This window comes from Canis lupus, chromosome 7 (assembly GCF_003254725.2).
Source record: "Canis lupus dingo isolate Sandy chromosome 7, ASM325472v2, whole genome shotgun sequence".
NCBI lineage: Eukaryota > Metazoa > Chordata > Mammalia > Carnivora > Canidae > Canis > Canis lupus.
The window spans coordinates 32,177,402-32,193,972 of NC_064249.1; the positions used below are offsets into that span (position 1 = coordinate 32,177,402).

At 38.3% G+C, this 16,571-nt stretch overlaps 1 protein-coding gene across 7 annotated transcripts in view; it reads right to left on the reverse strand.

Moving 5' to 3' along the window:
• Nucleotides 1-16,571, reverse strand: part of RGS7 (regulator of G protein signaling 7) — a 581,011-nt gene that overhangs the window by 204,920 nt on the left and 359,520 nt on the right. The window lies entirely within an intron of this gene.

The following is a 16,571-nucleotide window of genomic DNA, read 5'->3' on the forward strand; positions in this document are numbered from 1 at the left end:
GCTTTTAAAGGCATATTTTTATTCTGATTATTACTTTTTGAAAGGGAACTGAAAGAAAAAAATAGATTATACTAGTCACACTTTTGAAAAATTGACAAGGGACTTTTTACTTCTACTGCTTCAGTTTTTAGTTTTATGAATCCTCTGGCATTACTGGGAATTAAGTTTTACTATAATGATCTTTCACTGACATCAAATTCATTCCAATCACTTCAAAATCCAGAGTTTGGTATTACATGCTATGCTTTCTCATCACCTCATTTCTTACTGTAGTAACTTGATATGCTGAGACCTGAAAGAACTACCTGTAAAAGCTTATCTGACTTAATGTCCCTGGGTGATGTGCAGTCAATCTCTCTTATGAACACTTAACATAGCAATGACCCCTAGAATGGTGCTCTGCCCCCTATTTTGAGGTTAAGCCCCAAAATTCGATATTTTCTGCAGAGTTCTCCCTCCAGTGGCAAAGGTGCCCCCCATTATATTTGACCTCAAAACTCTGACTTTCCCTAATCCCTTCATGCAGATATCATCTGCAGAAATGAAGCCACCAGGCATCAGACCCTAAACTAGCCTGATGTCACAGCTACAAACTCTTAATCACAATGACTGGAGAACCACTTTACTTACTACACTTAGGATTCTAGAGGCTCCCAGCACTCACTGTCAAAAGCTCAGGATCCTGGCTGTGAACTTAGTACCACCTTTGATAAAGGAGATATGATATCCTTTGATTTTTTTTAAAGATTTTATTTATTTATTCATAGAGATGCAGAGAGAGAGAGAGAGAGAGAGAGAGAGAGAGAGAGGCAGAGACACAGGCAGAGGGAGAAGCAGGCTCCATGCAGAGAGCCCGACATGGGACTGGATCCAGGGTCTCCAGATCACTCCCTGGGCTGCAGGCGGCGCTAAACCGCTGCACCACCGGGGTTACCCAGATGATATCCTTTGAGAACATACTGTCCTGCTAGACTTTGAACTTTGAACTTCTGGAGGATTAAAAGCATGTCTTATTTGTTGTATCCCTAAATTCTATCAAGTACTGGGACATGGTGGACTGTCTGAAAATGTCTGTGAGATTATTCGATGTAGTAAATAAGGAAGAAGCCAAGACTTCCTTGACCAACCATTGTGACTAAGATATCACAATGCAACATTTGCTATTTCTAAATTACCTAAAATGATATGAATCCCCCATATAATGCAGAGACAGAAAACTCTTATGAGGAAAGGATAATGGCAGCAGTTTCTTCAAGTGAATCCTGTCATGTGTGTGGGACAGGTAACTACAATCTCTGCATTTAGTTTGTTTAGCAAAGATATATCACATTTACTATGGAAAATTCAGGTAACACAAGAAGAGATAATAAAGAAGTAAAAATCCCCCAAAAGCCTATCACTCAGAAAAACACTCCTGCCAACATTTGTGTATGCATCTTTCTAGGTAAGTCTTTTTAGGTTGTCTGTGTTTATGCTTCCTAGAATTTATTTTTATTTCTGTTTTTGCTGTATGGTTTCTACTTCTCTTCCTCTTGTAAAATGAAAGGGAATATGTATCTTCTTTTAGTTTACTAGTGGCCACTTTTGGAGCTTTAAATAGTACATCTTTAAAATTTTAATTTAAGGTAGTTGATAGTGTTATATTAATTTCAGGTGTACAATATACAGATTCAACACTTCCATACATCACCCAGTGCTCATCAGAGCAAGTGCACTCCTTAATCCCCAACTCCTGTTTAATCCATCCCTGCTGTAACCAACTCCACTCTGGTAACCATCAGAGTGTTCTCTATAGTTAAGAGTCTGTTTCTTGGTTTCTCTTTCCCTCTCTCTCTCTTTTCCCTTTGCTCATCTGTTTTGGTTCTTAAATGGTACATGTTAATAAAGTTCTTAATTTACTAAGTTCAAATATAAAACAATGCTTATTGAAAAAAATGTAAAAGACTAAGGCTAGTTTACTTATATTTCCTCTCATCTCCATTTCATTGTAGCACGCTTCAAGATTTATACACCCTCTTACCCTAGAGAAATTATCATTAATTATTGTATTATAACATTGTCTTCTTTTGTATAGTTAGTATTTCTAATAGACATTGTGAAAAATTATATGTTCAAATGATTTAAAATGCTCATTATTAGTCCATTCATTCTACAAATGAGTTTTTAAAATAATTATCCACTTTCAGTCCATTAAACTATACCTTCTAGAATATTTCCTGAGTCTTTGAAATACTTTGTCTTTGAATTTGTGTACTTCTATTTTCTTTCCATAATTTGATTATACAGTTTTGCCTCAAATTTTGAATATCTTGCTGCATTGTCTTTGTGATACAATGTTGCAGAGGAAAAAGTCTGAATCCAAGGTAGTTTTTTCCTTTATAATTTCTTTTATGTGTATGCTTGTAGAAATATTTATAGATCTTTGCATCACAATAACCTACCACAATTATTTTTTTTCCAGCCTTACTGAGGTATAATTGACAAATAAAATTGTATATATGAGCAATGTGATTTGATATATGCATACATTGTGAAATTATTATCATGATCAAGTTACTTAACATTTCTATTATCTCACAAAGTTACATGTATGAGAACCCTTAAGATCTCCTCTCTTAGCATATGTCAAGTATACAATACAGTATTATTATTATTATTATTATTATTTGAGAAAGAGTGTGGGGGAGGAGCAAAGGGAGAGGGAGAATCTTAAGCAGGCACCACACTTAGTGTGGAGCTCAATCAGATGTGGGGCTCAATCTCACAACCATGAGATCATGACCTGAGCTGAAACCAAGAGTTGGATGCTTAATTGACTCAGCCACCCAGGGACCCCTATTATACAGTATTATTAACTATAATCACCACACTGTACATCGGATCTCCAGATCTCATTCACCTTATAACTGAGATTTGTTCCATCTGATAAACATCTTCTCATCTCTCATACCCTCAGCTCTTGGCAACCACCATTCTACTTTCTGTTTCTATGAGAGTTCACTTTTTTTTTTTTCTTAGATTCCACATATAAGTGAGATCATACAGTATTTGCCTTTTTTCTCTCTGGCTTCTTTCACTTATCATTATGTCCTCCAGGTTCATCTATGTTGGCACAAATGGCAGGATTTCCTTTAAGGTTGATTAATATCACCTTGTGTGTGTGTGTGCGTGTGTGTGTATACATTCCATTCCATTTTATTTCATTTTCTTTTTTTAAAATTTAATTTTCTTTATCTAGTGATTAACACTTAGGTCTCCACATCTTGGCTATTGTGAATAATTCTCCAGTCAACACAAGAGTGCAGATACCTCTCCAAGATCCTGATTTCATTCCCTTTAGATATATTCCCAGAGATGGGATTGCTAGATCATACGGTAGTACTATTTTTAATTTTTTGAGGATCCTTCATACTGTTTTCCATAGTGGCTGCACCAATCTACATTCCCACCAACAGTGCACAAAGATTCTCTTTTCTCCACATCCTTACCAACACTTATCTCTTGCCATTTTGATACTAGCAATCGTAACAGGTGTGAGGCGATAGCTTATTGTAGTTTCAATTTACATTTCCCGGTGGTTAATGATGCTGAGCATCTTTTCATATACTTTTTGGTAATTTGTATACCTTTTTTGAAAAAATGTCTTAGGCCTAGAAATCAGGCACTAGAAATCAGGCAGCCATAATCTCTTGATTTCTCTCCTCAGTTCCAAGTATCCTTAAGTCACAAATGAACTACAGATAGAAACAGCAGAAGCAAAACTCAGATTTATTACCCTAAGTGATGGCTATCTTTCTGACACTGATTATGTTCTGCAAATGTTAAGTAAGTGGTTCTGGTCTGTCCGTGATTAGCTGTGTGAATGAAGCCCAGGGAGATGAAGTCAGCCTGCAGGCTTTAGGTGTTCTGGTTGTAAGTGAGACTTATTCTAGGAGGGAAAAGAGGAAGGCAAGGAGAAGCAAGGGCACCTTCTCATGTTCTCCAGCTCTTGGAAAGTCTGTTCAGCTCATCCAAACAGGGAAGGAGATGAGAAATGTGGATTAAAGTCATGTGGTAAACCTGATCATCAAAGAGTGTGATGGTTACAGGTGGTGAGTATCTAAGCATCCCTTTTTCCACCAAGAAGTACCTTTGGATTGCTCCCGGAATTAAGCTTGCAGCCTAGGTTCTCATGCCTGCACTATTCAGGGTTGGACTGCTCGCACTTCAGACAGGAAGATGTTACATCTAAAATGGAAAATACCAAGAAGGTCTACAATACCAAAGTATCAGGTCTTATGCCTGTTTTTTCAATCATCTTTTTTTTTTTATTGCTATTGAACTGTGTTGTGAGTTCCTTAATATATTTTGGATATTTATCACTTATCAGAGATGGTTTGCAAATATTTTCTCCCAATTCATAGGTTGTCTTTTCATTTTGGTGATTAATTACCATACAGAAACTTTTTAAATTTTAGATAGTCCCTCTTGTTTACTTTTGCTTTTTTTGCTTGTGCTTTTGGTGTGGTGTCCAAAAAATGATTGCCAAGACAAATGTCAAGAAGCTTTTGCTCTGTGTTTTCTTCTAGAAGTTTCACATTTTCAAGTCTTAACATTTAAGTCTTTAATCCATTTCAAGTAGTTAACTATTGTGTATAGTGTAAGACAGGGGTCTGATTTCATTCTTTTGTATGTGGATTTCCAGTTTCCCTAGCATCATTTATTTAAGAAATGCATCCTTTCCCCATTGTCAAATAATAGTTGACAGTGTGTGTGTGTGTGTGTGTGTGTGTGTGTGTGTGTGTGTTTCTGGGCTCTCTATTATCTTCCATTGCTCTTTATGTCTCTTTTCATTCCAGCTCCATACTGTTTTTATTACTATAGCTTTCTAATCTGGCTTGAAATCAGGAAGTGTGATGCCTCTAGCTTTGTTCTTTCTGAAGATTGTTTTGGCTTTTTTGGAGTCTTGTGGTTTAATACAGATTTTAGGATTTCTTTTCTATTTCTGTGAAAAACTGCCATTGGAATTTTTATGGGGATGGCAATGAATTTGTAGATTGTATTGGGTATAATGCACATTTCAACAATGTTAATTTTTCTAGTCCATGAACATGGAATATCTTTCCATATATTTGTATCTTCTTCAAATTTCTTCATAAACATCTTTAATTTTTAATGTACAGATCTTTCAACATCTCCTTGGCTAAATTTATTTCTGAGTATTTAATTTTCTTTATTATTATTGCAAGCAGGATTATTTTCTTAATTTCTCTTTCAAACACTTAATGTTAGTATATAGAATTGCAACTGATTTCTTTACAATGATTTTGTGTCCTACAACTTTACTGAATTATTTTATTGGTTCTAACAGTTTTTTTGGTAGTCTTTTGGGTTTTCTATATGTAAGATAATGTCATCTACATATGAAAAATTTTATTCTACCTTTCTGATTTGGATGCCTTTTATTTCTTTTTCTTATCTACTTGCTGTGTCTACAACTTCCAGTACTATGTGAAACACAAGTGGTAGCAATGGGTTTTAATGTGTTGTTCCTAATCTTAGAGGAAAAGCTTTCAGTTTTTCATCATTGAGTATGATGTTAGCTGTGGGCTTGACATATTATATTGAGATATATTCCTTCTATATCTAATTTGTTGAAAAATTTTTATCATGAAAGTCTGTTCAATTTAGCAAAATGCTTTTCCTGCATCTCTGTTGAGATGATCACATGATTTTTATCCTTTGTTTCTGTTAATATGGTGTATCATTTATTTATTTATTTTTTTAAGATTTTACTTATTTATTCATGGGAAACACACACGCACACACACAAAGAGAGAGAGAGAGAGAGAGAAAGAGAGGCAGAGACATAGGCAGAGGGAGAAGCGGGCTCCCCATGGATCATGAGGCAGATGCTCAACTACTGAACCACCCAGGTGCCCCCACACTTATTGATTTTTGTGTGTTCAAACATCCTGGCAACACAAGGATAAATCTCAGTTGAGCATAGTGTATAATCCTTTTACTATGTTGATGTATGTGCTTTGCTAGTATTTTATTGAGGATTTATGCATTTATGTTCATCAGGGGTATTGGTCTGTAATTTTCTTTTCTTGTAGTATCCTTGTCTGATTTTGGTATCAGGATAATGCTGAATCTCATAAAATAAGGAAGCATATTATGTCTAGATATATTTGAATAGTAAGGGCTATTCTATGCAAACCTGGCTTTTGCCCAAAACTAGAATGGGTGGATTCTCCTTGAAACTAATTCTTGTTTCTCTGTATGTTATTTGGAAAATATCTTTAGAACATGAGCCAGAGGGTAGAATTTGTGGTTTCTACTCTTTTTAAATTTTTTTTTTTAAGAAGGCGTTTGTAAGGGAAAGGAAAGGGGCCTTGAGTAGTTACAGTCAGGGATTCTGTTTTCTTTTTCCTCCACCAATTAGTTTGAATCCCCAGGAACATGGACCAGCTCCACAAAATTGAAAGTGTGCCATGGAATTTTGTAGAAAGTACCTTTAGGATTTTGACTTCTTTCTCTAGTTGGGGTAGAGTGGCCAAACATTTTATGATATCCTTGTGGTTTGTGATTCAATATTTTCTCATATTCTCCCAACTATTTCATTTTCTCCTGACATTTTGGGTAGAGACATTTGATCCCTTAAAGATATGTCTCTTGGCTTGCCAAAGGAGGGAAGTGGTGCCATTTAAGCGAAGGCCTTGACAAACCATTTGTCTTTAGTGGGGAGGAAGAATTTTGAATTATTCCATATCTTCCTTGAACTGCCCACACCTTGAATACTTCAGCCTCTCAAAATTAAAGAATACCAGTGACAGTGTATTCAGAATTCTTTCCTGAGACTCCCCTCATACTGCAAATCTCTCCAAATAGGAATGATCTCCTAAATGCTCATGTCTTCCTTTCAATTTGGTATAAATTATTCTGTAGTGATACTGAAAGGGCACAGCATGTTACTGAGAACTTTTTTTAAAGACGAAAATGCATTTTAAAAAAAGATTTTATATTACTTCTATTGCTTCATAGCTTCATAAGAGTGGAACACCATAAACTTAAGTATAAAATTATCATTTTTCCTGGAAGTCTGTCTGAGATTTCCTAATACTAAGAAAATTTTATAAATGAGGAGACAACTGGGTTGGAAAGTTTCATTGAAGCCTGAAGTTTTTAAGAACAGTGGCTCCAGAGTTGTTGAGGAAGCCAAACTGTTTCTAATTCTCTCTTAACCCCCAGTGCTTGTTGGACTTATTGCCTGCCTTTTCTCTCTGGAAGTGTTTTATCTGACCTCAACTGTCCCTGAAAATAGGCCGTTTTATAAATCCAGCATCCTTTCTACAGATCTGGAGTCTAAAACCCAGTGTTTCTTCTGGAAAATTTCTTCCTGATCCTAACTCTGCCGTGCCACTGACATAAGCCTGTCAGTTACCATCTGAGGACTTTGAAACAATTATGGATCAGGATTATTAGTGCTACATTTAGCCATCTTATGCCATTTTGTGGACTGGCCTTAAAAAATGAAATTCTATTAATGACACATTATGGGGGAACGCATTTTATCCAATAGATGACAAAATAACTTAGAAATAAAACCTAATAATAGGGATCCCTGGGTGGCGCAGCAGTTTGGCGCCTGCCTTTGGCCCAGGGCGCGATCCCGGAGACCCCAGATCGAATCCCACGTCAGGCTCCCGGTGCATGGAGCCTGCTTCTCCCTCTGCCTGTGTCTCTGCCTCTCTCTCTCTCTCTCTGTGTGACTATCATAAAAAAAAAAAAAAACCTAATAATAATTGGGCACTTGTCTGTATTATGCTATTGTTTTGTGAGTATTATTATTATCTCTTATAATTTGTAAGCCTTTTAAAAGGAAAATACTCATTTTCTTTTTTTTTTAAGTATTTTTTTTCAATTTTTATTTATTTATGATAGTCACAGAGAGAGAGAGAGAGAGAGGCAGAGACACAGGCCGACGGAGAAGCAGGCTCCATGCACCGGGAGCCCGATGTGGGATTCGATCCCGGGTCTCCAGGATCGCGCCCTGGGCCAAAGGCAGGCGCCAAACCGCTGCGCCACCCAGGGATCCCCATTTTCTTTCAATTATCCATACTTACTTTTCAGGAAAATCACTTCTCTAAAGAGCTGGGGCTACTTTTTAAAGGGGCTTTTAATAATAGTTTTTACTTATCATCTTATTACCTTAATTCGTTCATTTAACAATAATTCTACCATTACAAGAAAAATGAGGTCAGGTGACAGCCATGTAGTGATTTCCAGTTGCCAAAAAGAGCTTGGATCATCTTTCAGTGAATATTTAAAATTCACTGCAAGAAGATACTTAAGAAGCTTTGGACTTTAAGAGGAAAAAGTATAAAAATATTTTCCAAAAATAGTAATTATCAAGTAAAAACAATAAAAAGCAAAATACTGACTTAAAACATTGAAGACAGCTGAGAAGTCATTTCCTCCTAGAAACTACCCCTGACCCTTCAGATTAAGTCAAGTCCTTTGGGCATCCATAAGCACCCTCTGTATGATTCTGTCGTTGCACTCCCTACGGTACTTGCAATCACCTGCTCACACATGTCTTTCTCACTAAACTGTAACTCTCACTTATGGTAGGAGGTGAGATCTCCTCTACTGATCTTTGTAGTCTCAATGTCCAGGTGCTTTGTGTAAAGATTAATTCTCCCTGGGAGGGTAACTCAAATGGTCCATACCTCAAATCATAGACAGGTTTTTATGCTACTCTTTAGCCACTAGGCTTTTTTCTTCCTCTTTAATCTCTTCTCAAACTAGCAATTCCCTATGAAAGGGATGCACAGCAGGCAGTTGTGTGGTTGAAAATTCACAGTTTAAATTTTACTACCCCTAAATCTCAGATGAGCTCAGAAGAATCAGGATGAAGATAAATGCTAGTGTTCCTCCAATGGCTTATTCTTCCAATAGCAGCAAATTTTCTGAGTAGCCAACAGGCCTCAGACTCAGATCTGCCTAGAGGCAGAGGGCTGTTGAGATTTAAAGTCTGTATTTATGGTCTTGATTACTTTTTGCTCAGAAAACAAGTTACTCTGAGCTTTGCACTGCAGCCATATGCTTCCCACCCCAGGTTTCTACCAAACCATGAGTGAGATGATGGGGTTACTACAACAGGGCATTCCTGGGAGACACAGTGCATTTCTGACTATGATTTTAACTTAAGCCCTTCCAAATAGCCTTGTTGAACTTTTCATAGAGCTGCACTGGAATCTAAGACATTTTCATTCAACCCTCCACCCCTCTCTTTCCTTTTTCTCTTTTTTCCTCCTTGCCTCCTTCCTACTTTCCTTCCCACCTTCCTTCTTTCTTTTCCTCTTTCCCCTAGGGTCAGATTTGTACCATGGTCTGGCAAACGTGCTTTTATTTATCACAATAACATTCAAATATTTGTATTATATATTATACTGTCTAATGTACATCAGACAGAGGTCTTTACATTCAATTGTCACCAATAGTACTTACCACTTAATAGATGAAGAGGAGCATTCTCATATGAACAAGTCAACTTGTTACACAAATATCCAAGCCATTAAAAACTACGCACCATTCAAATCTTCTCAAATAATTGTTTACAATTCCCAGTCGTCTGTGAATGGCCTGTAGAAACCATCATGGTATGCGTGTGTGTGTGTGTGTGTGTGTGCGCACGCACGCATGTAGGAGTCACTACCAAATCTCAGAACAATGTTCATATGATGTTCCCATGTCCCTGCTTTAGGTCTATCTATATGCAATAACCCCAGGACAGGGTCAATAATCTGGAAACAAGACTCAACTTTCTTCATATGTGAGCCGAATGAGCCAATATCAACTCTTATAATCTCATAAGAATTACTAAGGATTAAAAAAACTTTTAGAGAATTTTCCTAAGAAGTAAAGGAATCTGCTTTCCTCCTAATTCCCCTGCCCCAACCTCCAGTTGATGTCTGAATAAATATGGAGAGAGAAGCCCACCAGGAAAGCATGGCCTCCGAGCCTCTTACCCATAGGTCATGGTGTCACTGTGATGGTACTATTATTAGTAATAGTATGTTGTGTCCCCTTTCTAGTCAAACTCTCTGGAAGATGTTATATAAGTCTGCTGCAAATTTGTTTCTAAACTTGCTAAATAATGCCAAATCATTTATAACATCTTGGATGCAGCTAGAAAGTTTGCTACTAAATTTATGCCCCATTTCACTGGGGAAAAAATCACATTCATATCCAATAACATTTAGCAAATCTCTGCACCTGCATAGCTCCTTACTTGTCATCAGGGTTATTTAATAACATCTACTGAAGGGAAATGCCAATTGCTCAAATGGAAGAATGCATAACAGTTGTGGGTCAGGACACCTGAATTCCAGCAGCATTTGTCTGATACACCATGAGCTCATCACCTGGGTGAGTCGTTTACTTTCTGGGGTAACCAATCAATCAATAAGTATAGGGAAAGTACTGCTACTGTCCTTCTGAGCAGTGGAGCAATGTTCTATGTTTCTAAGAGAATGGTATATGCAAGGTCTTGTGTGTCTCTGGTTTTTTCATCCCATTTTTCAGACTGTATCACCTTTCTAGGACTGCCATAACAAAATGCCACAAACTGGTGGGTTTAAGGCAGGAGAAATGTATTGTCTTATAGTTATGGAAGTTAGGAGTCTAAAACTGACATGTCAGTAGGGCCATACTGCCTCTGAAACATATAGGAGAATTCTTCTTGCCTCTTCCTAGCTTCTGGTGCTTTGCTGACAATCTTTGACATTCCTTAGCTTACAGCTACAACTCTTCAACCTGTCTTTGTCATAATGGTGTCTCAACTCTTGTTTCTATGCCTATATCTCTTCTCTTCATATAGGGATATCAGGTGTATTCAATTCTGGCCCACCCCAGAGATCGCATCTTAACTTGATTACATCAACAAAGACCCTCTTTCCAAATAAGGCCACATTCATAAGTACCGGAGGTTAGATCTTTAATACATCTTTTTTGAGGAACACAACTCAACCCACAATATTCACTAAGATTGGAAAACTGGTATCATTGAACTAAATATATTTGAATGTGTTCCTCAATATCTGATTTTTATGCCTTTTACAATGAACTGATCATTACTGATGGTATCCCATATACATGTTTCCAGAGTTCTGAGCTATCTTTATAGCTTCTCATTTACAACATAGATGCCTTAGAAGCAATTTTTATTCTATTAGACATTTCTTTACCTTTGTAATACATCTAAAAATAGACAGACTACCCAGTTGGCTCAAATCTCAAGAGGCATTTTAGTCCTCATGCTTCTATTGAAGTGTCTCAAATATCTTATTATAATAGGAGGCCAGATAAAAAGGGCTTTCCCTTTCCCCTTTAATCATAATTTACTGTGCACACTCTTGTAATGGGTCATATCTCAATGTTGCAGAAGACTTAGCTTGACTATAAGTGAAAGGATGATCTATCTGAAAACTGTTGGTAGACCACCAGGAAGCAGGGGATTCTTCCTGTAAGAAATTCTTGTGGGGGAACATGAATCTTGGCTCAGTGAACTTACACAGAAAAAAAGCTGTGGTCATACAAAGGCCAGAGAGTTGCTGAATACCTCAGTCTGTTTAATGCCTCTGGTATGTCTCCAGGCCCTTGGGACTGAAGTCTGAGATCTGTGGTACTCGGGGGGGGGGGGGGGGGCGGGGTGTTTCACTTATTATTGGTCAAAAGAACTATTTTATGAACACTAAGACTCTCCAAAAGACAGGCACAGAAAGGATTTGTTACTTGGATATATCCAGAACTTCACTTAGACCTGGGCAAAAGGGGCCTGGTATCTGATTTAATCAGGCGGGAGCCCACCTCTTTGGATCTCCATAGGGTGAAGGTTCCACACAGCTAAGGGAATGGATTCATCTACTGCTTATGCTCTTAATTCTAGACCATGCTTTTAGTACTCAGAAATTCTCTACCCAAATAGACTTGATTCTATGTCTATGGCCTTCCCAGGTCCAGTCCCCCATTTTTTCATCTTGATGGCAGATGGCTTATGCAATATGCATACAACAGGCTTGAAAGGTGGCTGGTGGTGGCTATTCATAGAGGTGGTGTAGATAGTGCTCAGATAGGGGATCCCTGGGTAGCTCAGCGGTTTAGTGCCTGCCTTTGGCCCAGGGCACAACCCTGGAGTCCCAGGATTGAGTCCCGCGTTGGGCTCCCGGCATGGAGCCTGCTTCCCTCTGCCTGTGTCTCTGCCTCTCTCTCTCTCTCTCTCTCTCTCTCTCTCCCTATGTCTCTCATAAATAAATAAATCTTTAAAAAAAAGATAGTGATTAGATATGCAGAATGGGGGCACCTGGGTGGCTCAGTTTGTTTAGCATCTGACTTTTTATTTTATTTTTTTTTTAGCATCTGACTCTTGATATCAGCTCAAGTCATAATCTCAGAGTCATGAGATTGAGCCCTGTGTCATGCTCTGTGTTCAGCATGAAGTCTGCTTAAGATTCTGTCTCTTTCCCTTTGCCCCTTCCCACATGCTTGCTCTCTCTCTCTAAAAAAAAGAAAAGAAAAGAAAGAAAGAAAAGATATGCAGAGTGGAGCATCCATACATTTTTCCATGAGGTTGCTTGGCTTGTAAGAGAAAAACACAGGTAAAAAGAGAAGCAGGAGTGGGCAGCAGGAGAGCAAGAGGCATTCCATCCATTATGGGAGTCTGAGGAATGCAAGAATTGCAAATATGAATCTGGCCTTCCTGGTCATTATAGAGGTAAACTTGTTAAGATGGGAGGGTAGAACATATATTACTGAACATTTTCTTTGACTCATAACTCAAATATTTAAGCCTAGATTATGAGGGTCCCTATTTGCCCTCCTGCCCTACAAATGTTAAAGGTGGGTCTAGGTGCCCCTCCACCAGAGTGTACCCCTAAAAAGTATGTGGGAGGGAGGCAGTAATTGTAGGTCCAAGGAAGAACAGAGAGCAGCAGGGAAGTAGTCTGGATGACCAAACAGTAGTTAGTGAAGTCAGGTCAGGTCATTGGTCCCATGTCACATATCTAGTGAAGGGTAGAGATAGGATCCACATGCAGATCTACTACACTGCATTCCAGTTTCTTTGTATTACAAAGTCTAGAATTAGTTGGGGTTCTTTCTTCTCATTGTATATCATGGTGTCTCACCATCTCATAGTGACTTTAGTCATCACTTTTATTAGAAAATAATAGCTGTTAATCATGTTCACATCTCCAGCCAACATTTTCCCTGCAGTGTTATTAAGTTACTTTAGAAGAGTGATTTTCATTTCCTTTTATCTTAACCAGATTCCATAATTCACACAAACCACTCAAATCATCATGGAGCTCTAGCTATTTCTCTTGAAACTGATGCTGTTCTGACTTTTCTGGGAAGACCTGCCAGAACCATTCAGACACACCCACTTCAGGGGCCATGGAATTGGGATTTGCACAGAAGTCAATGCCCCAGAGCTCTGCAGCCTCTCACACTCCCCTCACTATTGCTTTTACTGGAGCCTGGCTTTAAATTTGAAGTTGTTGAGATCTTTAGGAAAATATGCTCCCCCCCTTTTTTTGAAGAAAAAGATACATGTTAAGAAAGACAAGATTTGGCTTTATTATTTATTTATCTTATCAGGTTGTTTTCACTGAAACCTTTCACAGTGTTCCCATTTTTCATTTTGCTAATACATGGGTTGAATTTTTTTTATAATGGTAACATATTAAGGTAAAAAAAAAACTAAATGTTATTAATAAGATCCAAATTGATCTTGACTAGAATGATGCCCCTTAATGATGCCCTAAATATCCCCAGCCAACATTCACTAACATTTGAACAAATTTGGTATTAATAGAAAATATAGAAAAAAAAAGAAATTTAGAAAATTACTTTAATTTTAGAGTCTAGTAGCCACTATTTGACTTTGAAATATTGGGGAAAATAAAGTAGGCCTAAGAAATACATTATATTCAGATACCAAGTTTTCTTTTTTCCTCTATTACAAGAAACTTGGATCTGTTTTGTAAAAGAAGTTTTGGCATTAGCCTAGCAAATCCATGTTCAAGTAAAGCCACTAGTCCTCAACAACCAGGAGATAAAATGATCATTATTCGTGAGGACATGTGGCCCCTCCATGGAAAGGCTGGCATTGACAAATTAGCCACTCCATAGCAGGAGGAAACTGGAAAATGTTTGCACTGTGTGTCTGGTGATTCATGTACTGTTTAATCCCCCCAATAAGTTACACACTATCGTCTTCATTTCATAACTGAGGAAACTGAGATACTAAAAGACTAATAATCTACTTCAGTTTTAAAAAGCAGACAGTGACAGTCTTTTCAGTCCCAGATCTGACAGCAAAGCTTTGCCTCTATTCAACAGATGGAGCTGCCTCAGACCAAGGGTCACAAGACTCAGAGCTTACAGAAAATCAAGGCTATTTCCTCACAGGCCTGGAGAGTAGAGACTTGAAGCTGGTATTTTGGGAATAAAAATAAGTTCGTAGCAGGGCTGCTTTCCCTCCAGAGATGCAGAAAAGAAATTATTTCCTTGTTTTTTCCAGATTTTTGTGGCTGCTTTAGCTCCCTGACCACTCTGACCTCTGCTTTCATCATCGCATCTTTCCTACTGCTTCTTTGTCACAGGACCTTTTCTCCACCTCTCTCTTGTTAGGATCATTGTGATTTCACCCCCTTATTCCCCCCCAGGACACTGCAGGCTCCCATCTCAAGGACAGCTGATTAGTAGCCTTAATCCCGCTGCCATGTAACCCAATGTATCACAGGTTCTGGGGACTGGGGACCAGACTAATTAGGGAGCCCTGATTCCTTTTTTTAAAAGATTTTATTCAAAAAAAAAGAATTTATTATTATTTTTTTAAATAATCCCTACACCCAACGTGGGGCCAGAACTCACAATGCTGAGATCAGGAGTTGCATGTTCCATCAACTGAACCAGCCAGGTGCCCTGGAGTCCTGATTCTGCCTACCACAGGCTGCAGCCACCCACAGTTTAGTCACCAGTACTCCTTCAGGTGCATCACCAGGTGGCAGAGGATGAGTCACAATCTGTGGTGACAGTGACAGGAGCCCTCACAGCAAGAGAGAGGGGTGGAAGAAGTGAAGCAAGGATTCCAAGACCAAGCCCTTGTCCACTGATTCTTTCCTCAGTGAAATAAAATGTCAGTCTCTCTGTGTCTCTCTCTTTCATCCTTCTCCTCTCCTCTCCCTCTTCCTCATAGGCTTAACTAGACTACCAACTTAAACTGTTTAAGTAGCTTTTGTGGGTAGGGAGAGCTTAAAAGACAAATACAAAAACTAAATAGATTTTCCTTTTTTAACATTTATTAAACTTTGTATAGAAAAATCAAGAGAGAACAGTGTCAATGCAATAAGCTCTAGGACTTGATTTTCTAAGTCACACAGGAAATCAGAGAACCAAGATACATGACTTTACCTGCTAAATAACGCAATGGCTAATGTATGTTAAGTGTTGATGTCGGATACTTTTCTAATCACTTTATGTGTGTTATCTTACTCCTTAGTTTCCTTATCCAATAGGGACTACTATAACACTTGGCTCGTTTCACAGATGAAAACACTTGGAACAGTTAAATAACTAGACTGCAATCACACACATGGAGTATTAACTGGAGAAGTCAGTCCTCAAACCACCCTCTAGATTCCCACACTCAGCCCCTCATGGCCATGTTGTAGGCTCACAATGTATGTTTTCACTCTAATCTTACCTGTGAATCCTCACTGAGCTTCCCCAGGGATGTGTACATCCTCCACAAACATATAATATTCAACAGGCATGACCAGCTGGTTCAAATCAGTTCAACGTTTCCCGGGAGCCTAACGTGTGTGTACCAGGGCCTGAATTAGATGTTGGGCATACAAATGTAAACAAGCAAATACCCATGCTCCAAAAATCTTACAGTTTCTTAGGGAAAATGGAAATATTATGAAATGTTAATTCAGTGTATTAAGGGCTTAGGACAGAGGTATGCATAGTGCTACAGAAGCCGAATGGAGAGGTACTCTGCCAACATTGTTGAGGAGAAAGGAATCGGGTAGTGGGGGGATTGAAGTTTCCAGGTAAAGAAACAGTCAATATGGATCTTAATGGCTGAATACAAGGTAAAGAAGGAAGGGAAGGTATTTCCACTCAGGGATAATGGCACCATTGAGGCCCAGTGGTATGGGAAGCACATCCCACACATGGAGCTGTATGTGAATCCTTTGCCATACACACTCAGGAAAGCCAAATGTCTCAGCTTCACCTTCTCTATTTAGATAAATGATGAAGTCACTCCTCCTCCCACCCCGATGCTTCACGTCAAGTTTAGAAACCATCTACTTTATTTCAAAATTGGTTGAGATGATTTAACCTGAGGGATCCTACAATAAACCTGACCTAATTCTTAGCAATTCCCAAGAAAAAGTATTAAATTAACAGCTCTCCCCTGAGACAAAGCAGTTCTCTCAGTAGAAATGGTCTTAAAAACTTGAATTTTACTGCATAGTGTGCGTGCTTTTTTTTTTTTTTGACAGAACACTGAT